At 44.3% G+C, this 13,140-nt stretch overlaps 1 non-coding gene across 1 annotated transcript; it reads right to left on the bottom strand.

Moving 5' to 3' along the window:
- Window positions 1-553: 553 nt before the first annotated feature.
- LOC117722809 (U1 spliceosomal RNA) lies at window positions 554-718 on the bottom strand. Its single transcript, XR_004608579.1, has one exon. It is a non-coding gene; the product is annotated as a U1 spliceosomal RNA (small nuclear RNA).
- Between the last annotated feature and the right edge of the window lie 12,422 nt (window positions 719-13,140).

Consider the following 13,140-nt stretch of genomic DNA (forward strand, 5'->3'; position numbering starts at 1 on the left):
TAGCAGCTAATGGCAGTAAGTTTTTCTGGAAAGAGAAGTAGCAGCAGACACTCTCTTTGGAAGTGAAAATGGGACCATGCTTTGAGCTGTATGAATCCAACCTTGAATTCTCACAACTCAGCAGACTAGGGTAGAGATACCAGCAAGATTTCTTCATGAGAATCTGTAAGAAGCCTGAGAGCTGCTTCTAACTTCCAGAGGCTGCAGATCGGACTCCTGGTCCATTCTTGTCTTCCAAGTCAACAGTGACTTGGTTGAGTGTCTTTTGCACTTTGAGTTTCTCCTGTCTTTTCTTTTATAAGTGCCCTGTTCTTACACTAAGCCCATCTGGATTTCCCAGGATAATTTCCTACCCTAAATCTTACACATCTCCAAAATCATCTCTGTTATACAAAGAAGCACATTAGCAGGTTGTAGGGTCTAGAGCCTGGATGCCTTGGGGATGGGGGTGTCTCATCACTCAGCCAACCCCCAATTCCAGAAAAGATCCACTGAATGCAATGGACAGTTGAAATGGGAAAATTGTTTGTTTGTTTTTTTATTTTTTTTTCTGCAGGGGAGAGTGCAAACACAGTCTCCCACTACCACAAATTATGCAGATGAGTTTCCCCCGCAGTTGGGGAAATCACAGGGGCAGCACATCCGGAGTGCAATGGATAAGCCTCACCCTGGGAAAACCACCTTCATGATCATGGTATCTCCCCTGCCACGTTAGTATGAGGGGGGAAATTAAGAGGAGCTAGCAACTGAGAGCAATGAAACCCATTTCCTATATTTCATCCCCTATAGGCTTTGACCAACATGGTGACCAGCACACTAGAAGTGAGAAGGGCTAAGAAAAACTCTCTCTATGATGCTTGGGAAGAGTCTGTTTGGAAAGGGAAGCTCTTCAGAAATGTAATTTTTCCAGCTTGGAAATTATGCATAAATTTAGCTATAAATTTTAAAATATTCAACCATAGCATTCCAGCCTGAGCTATTATTCATTAATATAGCAAAGTAGCCACCCAAGAGGAAAAATAAACAAACATAAGCAATTAAACATTAGACTCACTATTCTACAAACCCAGGCATGAATGCGTTCATCTGCTAAAGTCACCACACAGGCCTAGTGAGTGGAGGACATAATAGAAAATTCAACCAAAAGATGAGCACATAACAAGCAAGGGTCCATGGGTAAAAAGCACTTGCTGGGCAAGCATGGAGACCTGAGTTCAAATCCCTAGCACCCATGTAAAAAGTCAGAAATAACCATGTATATCTGTAACCCCAACACTGGGGAGTTTGGACAGCCAGTTCTGAGAAGTCTCTGAGCAGCCAGACAATGAGGCAGAGAGTGACAGAGGAAGACACCCAGTGTTCTGCGATGTATTTGTGGTTCCAGAAGAGTAAGAGTCCATCACACCAGGGAAACATGGCGGCAGGCAGCAGTCATGGCAGCAGGAACAGGAAGCCGAGAGCTCACATCTTGAACCTCAAGCATAATGCAAAAACAGTGAACTAAAATTAGCCAAGGCTTTCTCAAAACCTACTCTTAGAGCTGTACTTCCTACCCTAGTCTGTATCACTTAAACCTCACCAAACAGTGTCCCCAACGGGGAACCAGGTGTTCAAATGCCTGGGACTATAGGGCACAGTCACATTCAAATCACCACAAACAAATATCACACGCTTAGTGGCTTGAGGAAGCTATTGCGTGTGACCTCTTACCATCCTGTCACTTGCGAGCATGATCTCCATCAGATGGTTTGCACACCTGCAAAGTGTCTATAGCCTGTAGCCTGCTCTGCAGAGGTCGCAGACAAGAACACTCAACCCTCGGTGTTCCATCTGGTGTCTCGCCCTCTAACAGCTGATCCTAGGCTCGTTCTCACAATAGCCATCGGGTGCAGGTGAGAGGGCAGAAGTGTGCAAAGCATCCTGAAGTCTGGGTTCTGAACTAACTCAGCAGCCTCCACCCTGTTCAGTTGGGAAAGGAAACCAAAAGGCCAGAACATAGATAGACTGGGCATGCAGAAATTGCCTTGTAACTCTTGGAGAAAAGAATGCACACATGCATTGTAGGAGGTGCGCATACGGAAAAGGGTGGAAAATAGGGGCCGCCTTAGCAGCCAATCTATTGAAAATTCGTTATGTAGTCCTTTGTTTTCCTAGCACACCTGCCTTTCTTTTCCACCCTTCACCTCAGGATCCTTCTTTCCAAAGCCAAGATGACTTAAGTTATTGAAAGTACCCTGGAAGGGAGGTACTGGGCCCTGACCTCTGCCCTGGGGCGTTAGGAAGCCGTGAGTCTCTGGGTTTGTGACACTCACAAAAATCTTCCAGGGCAACCCTAACCCTAATGTTCCTCCCTAAGGATGGACGGGCAGAACCGTGATAGGTAGGAGAAGAGACTCTTCAATGGAATCGTGCAAAGAGCGTCTGTGATGCAGCTTGCCTGACAACAGATCAGAAGCATGGCTGAATATGTGGAATCTCATTTCCAAAGCAGACAGTGGACTCCCGTGGTGTTCAGATCCCCCACCATGTTTGGCTGTTCGCAGCTGTCCCTTCTCTCCATGGAACAGAAAAGCAATGGCTACTCTCCAGTCACTATGTCTAGCACACAATGCTGTCCTTCAGCTGTATTTGGTTCTATTCCGAGCCAGCTGATGACCTCATTAAGGCATCTGATTCTCCCTTGACATGAAAGATTAATGGTGAAGCCCACAAGAAGCAGTATTGTTTTGCCAGCTTTGTTCACATTGGTGGTTCAAGTCTGTTCCTTCACAACATTGCCCCAGAGGTAACAAAGACCCCTTCTGATGTGTTGTACCTTTCTGGTCACACACCAGGACTGTGAGCTTGCCCTGTCAATGCCTCTGGCTTTCCTAGCTCCAGATCCCTCTCCACTAAACCCAGAGCCCAGGAAACCTGAGCCAAAAGTAAAAGGAAGACAAACACATCTGATCTAGGGGCACAGAATATGCAATTTGTCAAACCCTAAGGAATTTGTTTAGAGAGCCAAAGACACTGGATCTTGGACCAGGGATGGATGACTGTTGACCAGCAGTCTGTCATGGGACTTCCAGGTTTCTGTTGTAAGCAGGGAATGAAGAGTCCATGTGGGATGATGCAGAGATGCTGCATCTCAGAGCCTGGTTCTGGCTGCTGAGTGATGCTACCTGAACACTTAAATGTTTTCCCAGCAAGGGGCAGAGCACCCTCTTCATTCTGTTGAGTCCATGGGTTTTGAGGCTGTTGGCAGGGATGTCCTGAGGTCTGGAGGGCAGACGGCCTCTGTGGTGGCTCCTCCATATGATGGCCAGCCAGAAGCTTTGAGTGAATGAGAACTTCTACAGGCCATTGGACTCCCTGGTCTTTGAGCTGTGCCAATGTTCAGCCTTTAAAGCTAATTCTAGAGGGCATGGTGTCTCTTGGCACTAAACTGGGCAATGAAAAAATCTCTTTGTTGTGAAACTCAGGTTTTTATATTCCTAAGCTGTCCAATAGAATACTCTAGAATGTTGGGGATACTTTGTGTTTCATACTCAGTAGTCACTAGCCCTGTGAGGCTACAGAACACAGGAAATGTGACAGCCAAAACATAAGACCTGAAATTTAGTTTTTCTTTAATTTTTATTGGTTCACATGTATGTGAACAAGCCTTGTGTGCCCTTAGTGGTTTTGTCTGAAGTTTAGCTGGCGCATGCCATAGGGTCCCAGTGATCCTGTTCCTGGGTATTTATCCAGGAGATATAAAGACATGAGAACACAGAGGAAATCATTATCAAATGTTCTCCTCAACTTTTTTCCAACACCCAGCAACTGACCCCACTGTAGTGTCTGTCTGATAAAGAGTGCAGACGTAAGCTTCATTCAGCCACAGCAAGTGAACGTTTCCCAGGGATGAAAAAAAAAATATGCTAAAGACACACATCATGCTGAGAAAGGAGCTCGGTTGCCTAGCTGTAGGACTCCATTTTTCTAGAAAATATGAAATGGCAGTGTTAGAAAATAGATTAGCAGTTGCCTAGCAGCAAAGGTAGACTATGGGAACAACCTACTCAACAGTACCAGGAGCTGTCAAAACAGTGGGATATTCTTTTTTGTTGTTTCTTGAGTTTTGTTGTTGTTTTTAATAGTCTCTTGTAGCCCAGGCTGGCCTTAATCATTCTGCCTTCGACTTCCAGGTGCCAGAATTAGAGGTGCCTGTCACCACACCTATAGAGGAATTTTAATCCAGCAACATGGCTACTCTGGCTAGGACTGTCGTCTAAAGACCTTCTGGGTCTACATGATCTGGGTGGAATGCAGACACACCCTTAGTACACACCTTTGATCCCTAACAACGAAGGTAAGTTTAGTTTGTTGAAGGAAGTAGTGGCACATGAAAGTGACAGCTCATTGAGGGGCAGACAAAGCGATGAATCAGAGAAAACTCAGACAGAATGAGTAAGAGATAGGATTCGCCAAACCCTTGTCGAAACAGCATAGCTCTACTCAAGAACAGTGAGACAGAAAAAAAAAATGGTGGTGTGTGTGAGTGGCAGTTTTATAGAGACAGGTTGCAGAGAGAACAAGCTAGATGAAGACAGAGCAAGCCAGAGAATGAGAAGGAACAAGAAGATTAGAGCATATTGCTAAAGTAAGCATAAATCCAAGCAGAGCAATTCAGGCAGAAGTGGAGAGAAGCCGGATTAAATAAGTCAGCTCGGAAGACTAGATTGAACAGAGACTAGAAGCTTCCAGGCTTAAGTCTAAGGATATTTAGGACAGAGAAAGAAATGCTCTCGGCTCAGCCCAAGCCTCTGTGGTGTGTGTGTGTGTGTGTGTGTGTGTGTGTGTGTGTGTGTGTGTGTTGTATGTGTGTGTGTGTGCATGTGTGTGTGGTATGTGTGTGTGGTGTTTGTATATGTGGGGTATGTGTGCATGTGTGTGTGTGCATGTGTGTGTGGTATGTGTGTGTGGTGTTTGTGTATGTGGGGTATGTGTGCATGTGTATGTGTGTGGTGTGTGTGTGTGGTAGTGTGTGTATGTGGTGTGTGTGTTCATGTGTGTGTGGGGTGTGTGTGTTCACACAGCTTGGATACAGTTCTCAACTCATCCCTTTATCAGAGGAAATAAGACATTTACAACACCCAGTAAAATATTCTGTTTATTAAAGGTGTTGGTGGACATGGGGCTGATTGCTGTTGTCACAGTTTCTGTAGACTGCACACTTAACATCAGGGAAGCTCTTTCCACATAAGTTATAGTCTTATAAGGAAGCTTTGAAAGCTCCCCATGGTTTTGTAGAGGAAACGCACACAATCTACTTTCTAGAAGGTTCTGACTTCTTTCTTTACCGACTTGGGTGAAACAGGAAACAATAATAGCTATGTTATAAAGGGAACCACTAACCAGCCGGGGAACTGAACTCTTCTGGCTGGTGGGACCATGGTTTGAAAGACTACAGTCTTTTCCAAGAACCACTCGAATGTTTGATCGAATTCGGATGGGAGCTACGAGGGCCGGAAGTACATCTGGATATATGCTTGCCCCTGATCAGACCTGATGGGAAGTGTGGTAAATTGTGGGTTTAGCCTTTTTTTAAGCCCCTGAAAAATATAACTCTTGACCATTCATTCCCTGGGGACCCAGAGATAGACCTAACGAGGTCCATCAACCTGGCTAGTATTTAATTAAAGCTTGCTTCAAATTCGGCTTTGAATGTGGTAGTGGTCTTATTCTCAATTGGTGGGATTAGCATTTGACTTTTGTTTTTCTTTTGGTCACTCTTTAGTTACAAATCTCCAAAGAAGAAATAGTTAAACAGAATAGAAGATAAGACAATAGTTACAAATGAGTGAATAATAAATAAACAAATAAATAAAAGTGTGATAGCTGGACTGTAGCTGGACAGGCACACAGACACAAGCGGACCAACCAAAAAGGCAACAGAACCCTGATTGCAAGGAAAAAGTGTCTTTGGGATTTGACTCGAGTATCAGGATGCTCAGGGGGAACTGAACTCACTATGAAGCCAGGCCCACCTCAGACTCACAATCCTCTTGCCTCAGCTTCTTAGGTGCTGGATTGTAGATATGTGTTACAATACCTGACTTTTAAATTCAGTCTTATTTTATGTTTCAATTTTATTTGTTCTGGTTTAAGTTTTTAAACAGCTCCAAATCATTTTTAAAGATCTGTACACAGCCTAAATAAAAACAAGAAACTAGGTTACCACCAATGAATAAGTGCAGCCTGGTCCTATGTGATAAATCCCCTAATAACCAGCACTCACGAGTTACATACCAAAATTCTTTGAGATTTTAAGCATAAATTGGAACAAGTTGTTTTAATTTAGAAGGCAGAGAGAGAAGCAGTCAAATTTTTATTTTTAAAAACTATTTTTGAGAATGGTGAAATCCAAGCTCTAGGCAGTACAGTGAACCCTCACCCCACTGAGGCAGTGTGATTATCATGAAATAATATGGAAGCAGGGTGTAGTTGGGGCATGTCTTTAATCCCAGCACTTGGGAGGCCAGCCTGTTCTACATAGTGAGTTCCAGGATAACCAGGGCTACACAAAGAAACCCTGACTCCAATAGAAAATATGTTACATTCTAAGAGTCTGGGACTTCTGCTGGACCTCAACAGACTGAAGTTATATAAAACTCCACTCTTGTCCTGCCTGTTTAAGGTGAGTAGGAATAAACCAGTAAGCAGCGTTCCTCCAGGGTGTTTTCTTCAGTTCCTGCCTCCAGGTTCCTGCCCTGAGTTCCTGCCCTGACTCCTCTCAGTGGTGGACTACACGTAAACTATAATCCAGGTAGAGCCTTTTCTCCCCAACTTGCTTTTGATCAGTGTTTTGTCACAGCAACATAGAAACAAACTAGTACAGAACTGGTCCAGAATAACATGACTACCATGATCTTGGTCGTAATCACCACTTTCCCCTCTGATAGACCTGGTAGAACATTACAAATCCTAGAAGATAAAATCATCAAGGCTGTCAACAGAGCATCTCATGCCAGACAGATTAGCAGCTTGAGGGAAACAACAAGTGGTCAGGCCCGTCTTCCTACCTTGTCCAATAAACAGAGCCCTTCCTTTTAGCCGACTTTTAGCAGAAAGCGGCTATCAGCTTTGCAGCCATCTTGAGCCATATACCCTGACATGAGACTTGGATTACAATAGCCTACAGCAGCTGAGCACACGCCGATAATCTTGGTTTAGATACCGTGAGTGTGTGAGATTAAAGGTGTGTGAGATTAAAGCTGTGTAACTTAAGAATGTAACTTAGAAGTGTAGAGATCAGATTTAGAGACAAGACCTAAGGGCATGATTAAAGGTGTGACCTGAAGTCGTGGCTTAGAAGTGAGACATATAAAAGGCAGAGACAGAGATCAGAGAATCAGACACAGCAGAGAGAAGACAGAATGGGACACTTTAGAGAGAACAACTTGGAGTTAGTTATTAGACATTAGGCACTTGGCACTTGGAAGAAGAAACTTGGAACTTGGAGGCACTAGGGACTAGGAACTAGGGACTAGGAACTTAGGACTTGGGACTTGGACTAGGAAGAGAGACTGAAGAATAAACAGGATTGAAACACATTCTGTCTGGTCTCCATTCTTTGAGTCCGGCCTCACTCTCTCTCTTGCTGAACCCCGACCTATGGACCCGAGAGGCAGCTTGGACCAGGATACAGTGGCCACCAAATGCGGGGCAGCCCGGGCCTCAAAATTTTGCTCGAGCCGTGACACTTCCTCCTGCCTCGGGACGCTGGGGCCTCCTGTATTGTTACTGCCTATGACATCCTTCTGCTGGTAAATCCACTATAAATCACACGCTGTGCAATTCTGTTTGTCTGTACTTCTCTTTGGTTTGTTTGCCTTCTGCCTTCGGTAGCTGGCTCTTCTGCACCCTGCTTCCCAAAACAACCTTGTAGGCATAACCTGATGGTAACTTTGGATGGTATTTTCAATGGCTCGGTGCATAAAACACAGTTCCATGATGGGAAATTTCCCACTGGTGTTATCATGCTGCTGCCAAAATGTGTTGGGTTTTAAAGCATTTGAGCTTCTGATTTTTGGGTTACGGATACTCACTTTGTATTCTGCCCTTTAGAACTGTAACACTATTTGTTTTAAGACAGTGACTTTCCCTATTAAAATGTAAGTTTGAACTTAGTTTCCCCATCTCTAAAATTAGGACAAATAGTTCCCATTGTTTAACCTTTGCCTCAAACAGTCCCAATATGCAGCTGTGGTGGTTTGAATAGGTTTTTCCCTCTAAGCCCCCATAGACTCTTACGTTTGCATGCTTGGCCCATGGGGAGTGGCACTTTAGGAGGTGTGGCCTTGGAGAAAATATGTCACCGTGAGGGTGGGATCTGAGGTCTCTATGCTCAAGCTCCTCCCAGTGTGAAATTCCAGTCCCCTCCTGGCTGCCCATGGAAGAAAATCTCCTCCTGGCTGCCTTTGGATCAAGGTGTAGAATTCCCAGCTCCTCCAGTACTGCATCTGCCTGGATGCTGTCATGTTTCTCGCCATGAAGACAATGAACCAAACTTCTGTAACTCTATAAGAGTTGCCTTGGTCATGGTGTCTAATCACAGAGACAGAGGCCTTGCCAGAGGCTAGCAGGGTCGTGAGGTAAGTGGAAATCCAATATTGAATTCTACTCAGGGTCCCACTGTTAAATGGTCACCACAGGCCAAGGCCCTTGTCAATGTCCATGACACATGTGTGAGGTTGACCCTTCCTGCTGTGTAAGTGGGAAACAGTTGCTGGGGTCACTGTTTGGTTTCAGATGAACCATTTAACTTTACTCATGCTTTATCAGACACGATATCCCACACAGGTTACTTGGAGGAGCTCACCGTGATGAGGCAGATTCCATCTGGAGCTGGGTGCAGCTCACAGCTCAGGCCTCCAGCCTTCAACAGGTGGTCTGCAGGGATGGTGAGTGACAGGGGACGTAGGGATTGGGCATTTCAACTTGAATTCTACCTCCTGCCAGCCCTGTACCACTGGGAGTTTTGTTTTTCATTTGACATTTAGAATTATGGGACAATACCACTTTGTGGTGTTTTTGTTTGGTTAAATGCACATTTTATTTCACATATCAACTGTTGGATGAATTCTCGTCACATTTTAATTTATTTAAGAAGGGGCACGAGCATGCTATGTACATGGTGGTCACAGGACAACTCAAGGGAATAGTCTTCTCCTCCCACCATCTGGGTTCAGGACTCAAAACCAAGGCATCAGACTTGGGGCAAATACTTCACCTGCTGAGCCATTTCCCAGCCCATCTATTGGCTGAATTTATGCAATAGCTTGAAAACAAAACATCTTTTCCTATTCTTTCTAATTATTTTAAAAGAAAATGTAGGGGAACTGGGGAGATGGCTCAGAGACTAAGAACATTTGTTACTCTTCCAGAGGTCCCAAGTTCAATTCCCAGCACCCAAATACCAGCTTGTGTCCATCAGTAACTCCAGTTCCAAGGGATCTGATGCCTTCTTCTGGTTTCTATGAGTACCAGGCACACACATAGTATGCATTCATTCATGGAGGCAAAAGCAACCATATGCATAAAATATAATTAAATATTTTTTAAAAGAGTACATCAAAAAGTAAAATTTTAAGATATGGCAAGAGATGGGGCTGGAGAGATGGCTCAGTGGTTAAGAGCACTGACTGCTTTTCCAGAGGTCCTGAGTTCAATTCCCAGCAACCATATGGTGGCTCAGAACCATCTGTAATGGGATCTGATGCCCTCTTCTGGTGTGTCTGAAGACAGCGACAGTGTACTCATACATAAAATAAATAAATCTTTTTTTTAAAAGATATGGCAAGTGAGACCAAAGCCTGAAATTGTCTTTTGACATCTCCTAGGATTCTGTGGCACATGTGTAGACAGATAGACAGACGACAGACAGACAGACAGACACACACACACACATACACACACACAAACACACACACACACACACACACACACACATTAAATAAGTAAACACATACATATATACATACATGGTTTTTTTTTATTTTTTTTATTTTTTTATTTTTATTTTTTTATTTTTATTTTTTATTTTTTTTGGTTTTTCGAGACAGGGTTTCTCTGTGTAGCCCTTGGCTGTCCTGGAACTCACTCTGTAGACCAGGCTGGCCTCGAACTTAGAAATCTGCCTGCCTCTGCCTCCCAAGTGCTGGTTTTTTGAAATTCTAAATGCCTTATAGAAATATAAATTTGTCTTATGGAAACAGAAGAGTTATGAGACAAAAAGCCACCCTTCTCTTATTACACATATTTACTTAAAGTTTATGACATGTATTTACTTATTTAGAATTTATTACATGTTTACTTACTTGTGTGCTAAAGGGAGTATGCACATTTGGAAGACAATTTGGGGAGCTGACTATCACCTTCTTCCATGTGGGTTCTGAGGATTGGACTCCGGCATTCACGGTTAGCAGCAAGTGTCTTTACTGGCTTATCCATGTTGCTGGTCTACATAACAAGCCACTCTTGGGGACAGATACTCTGGGTCTATCACGTTTCAGTTGATCCATCTCTCACAGTAACTGAGGACAGAGATGGCATTTCTCTAGTTGGAAGATGCCAGTAACTACTCATCAGCCTAGGGTGAAGCACCCTGTGAACAGAGAGACGGTGGCGGAGAGAGTCACAGAGCTGGAGCCCCCATCGCCCTGCTCTCAGGTAACATGCATGTGGTTGTTTGGATAAGCATGACTCCCATCGGCTCTTACGTTTGGATATGTGGTCCCCAGTAGGTGGAATTGTTTGAGAAGGATCAGAGGGTATGGTTTTGTTGGAGGAGGTCACTTAGGGAAGACTTTGAGGTTTCAAAAACCCATGCCATTCTTAATTATCTGCCTTGTGTTTCTGCATAATGATGTAAGCTTTCAACTACCAATCTATCACTATACTTCCTGCCTCCTACTGTGCTTCCTGCCATGATGGTCATGAACTCCAACACTTGCATCATGGCTCCTTCCAGCATCATAGTCTGAGCCTCAGATGAGGCAGAATGTCCCCAGTTACCTGAAGTGGAAACTTAAGCGTTCTTTGGAAAGCTGGTTAGATGGTGTTTTGCTGGGGGTGAAAACGTGAAGGAACATTTCGTTAAAATGGACACAGGTGTGAAAGGCTAAGGCAGACTTGTGAAGGAACATTTCACTGAAGCAGACACAGGAGAGAGGATGTTCTGCTAAAGCAAGCACATGAAAGGACACATGATGAAGGCTTCTTTGCTAACAACATGCATGTATTGGTCTGCCTTACATTGCACAATTGAGCTGCACTTGTCAGGACTCCATAGAGAGAAACACACTAAAAAAAACTCCTGGTGGTGTGCTGCAGTTTGTTGCCGCTTCCAAAGACTTGGGCTGATTGGATGCACGTGCTGAGACAAGACCTGTGCTGAGACAAGTCCTGTTCTGAGGCTAACCCAACTCTACCGAACTGGCCTGCTGGTGTATCTGTGAATTGTTTGACAGTGGATTGAGCTGCCGCTGCTGACCTGTGAACTGAAATGCTGATTTCCAGGCAACACAGATGGGATTTGCAAAACAAACAAACAAACAAACAAAAAAACCAAAAAAAAAAACAAAAAAAAACAAAAAAAAAACAAAACCTTTCTAAACTGGTCCACTTCCCCATCCTTCCTTTTGCACTAGCTCTGGTGGGTGGTGGGCTACAAGGAAGGTTAAAGCATTTAAGGATCATCATTAAACATAGAATTTGAAAAAATTAAAGTTACAGTTATTTTTATAAGGAGAATTACCCCAGGGACAAAGGCACTACCTCCTCCCGCACCCCACCCCACACCACTTTAGACTCAGCAATATTGAAATGTATCTACAGGTTAGGTGCTATAAGGAGTAAAAAGACTCTAGGGAATCATAGGAGCAAACCATGGAGTCTACACTAAAGTCTTGATGTACCAGCTAGCAAGCAGGCATTGATTGGGTCAGATGTTGGTCTAGGGATACCAAAAAGACACAGATGCTCTGGTACTATCTTAGTTTGGGTTTTATTGCTGTGAAGAGACACCATGACCAAGGCAACTCTCATAAAGGAAAGCATTTATTTGGGGCTGGCTTACAGTTTCAGAGGCTCAGTCCATTATCATCCAGGCAGGAACATGGCAGCAGGTAGGCAGACACGATGCTGGAGGAGCTGAGAGTTCTACATCTTGATCCAAAAGCAGCCAGGAGGAGACTGCTTTCTTCAGGCAGCCAGGAGGAGGGTCTAGATCACAATGGCCAGACTTGAGCATGTACATGTAGATGTGTGTGTGTGTGTGTGTGTGTGTGTGGTGTGTGTGTGTGTGTGTGTGTGTGTGTGTGGTGTATGTATGTATACGACTTCTAAGCCCCACCTCCACAGTGGCACACTTCCTCTAACAAGGCTACACCTCCTCCAATAAGGACACACCTCCTAATGGTGCTGCTTCCCATGGGCCAAGCTAATTCAAACCACCCCCAGGTACTATTCTGTGCCTGATAGAGGAGGCTTGCTGAAATGTGAATTAGAAATGGCTTGCCCAAGAGTGAGTGGGGGAGTTCACGCAAATATGGATTAGAGGGGTTCACCCTCTAAAGTGGATCAACAAGGGCTTGCTTGAGTGTGAACTGAAAGGGCCTCACCCAAGTTTGCCAACGCTGAAGGTGTTGACTTGGGCTTGCATGGTCTGTGAGCCACAGCTTCCTCCGTAGCCTTCCCAGGAGCAAACATCACTGTGACACAAGGGATAATGGTCTACTCCCTAAGAGGAGCAGGTAGCTATGGGATGGAGCAGGTAGCTATGGGATAGAGCAGGGATAGATATGGGATAGATATGGGATGGTTCAGATGCTAGACTGATTCATGGCTTTACCTTTGGCTTACCAAGCCAAGCAGTATTAGACAATTGAGTCTATTTTCAAAGCATTACCGAGTCTGTTTCCAGCAGTCCCTGCCCTTCCTATAAAATGCCTCTTGGCTCCTACAGCTCCTGCTGTAATCTCAGTCATTACCTTCATCACAATACCTCCCTCGTTCACCAAAGGAGAAGCTACGTAGCTCAGTTTCACCCCAACAACTTCACCTCAATCGTCAGGGGACCCTCTTTTCAACACTGTACTGGCTGGTTTTGTG

The sequence above is a fragment of the Arvicanthis niloticus genome, chromosome 17, assembly GCF_011762505.2.
Source record: "Arvicanthis niloticus isolate mArvNil1 chromosome 17, mArvNil1.pat.X, whole genome shotgun sequence".
NCBI classification, from domain to species: Eukaryota; Metazoa; Chordata; class Mammalia; order Rodentia; family Muridae; genus Arvicanthis; species Arvicanthis niloticus.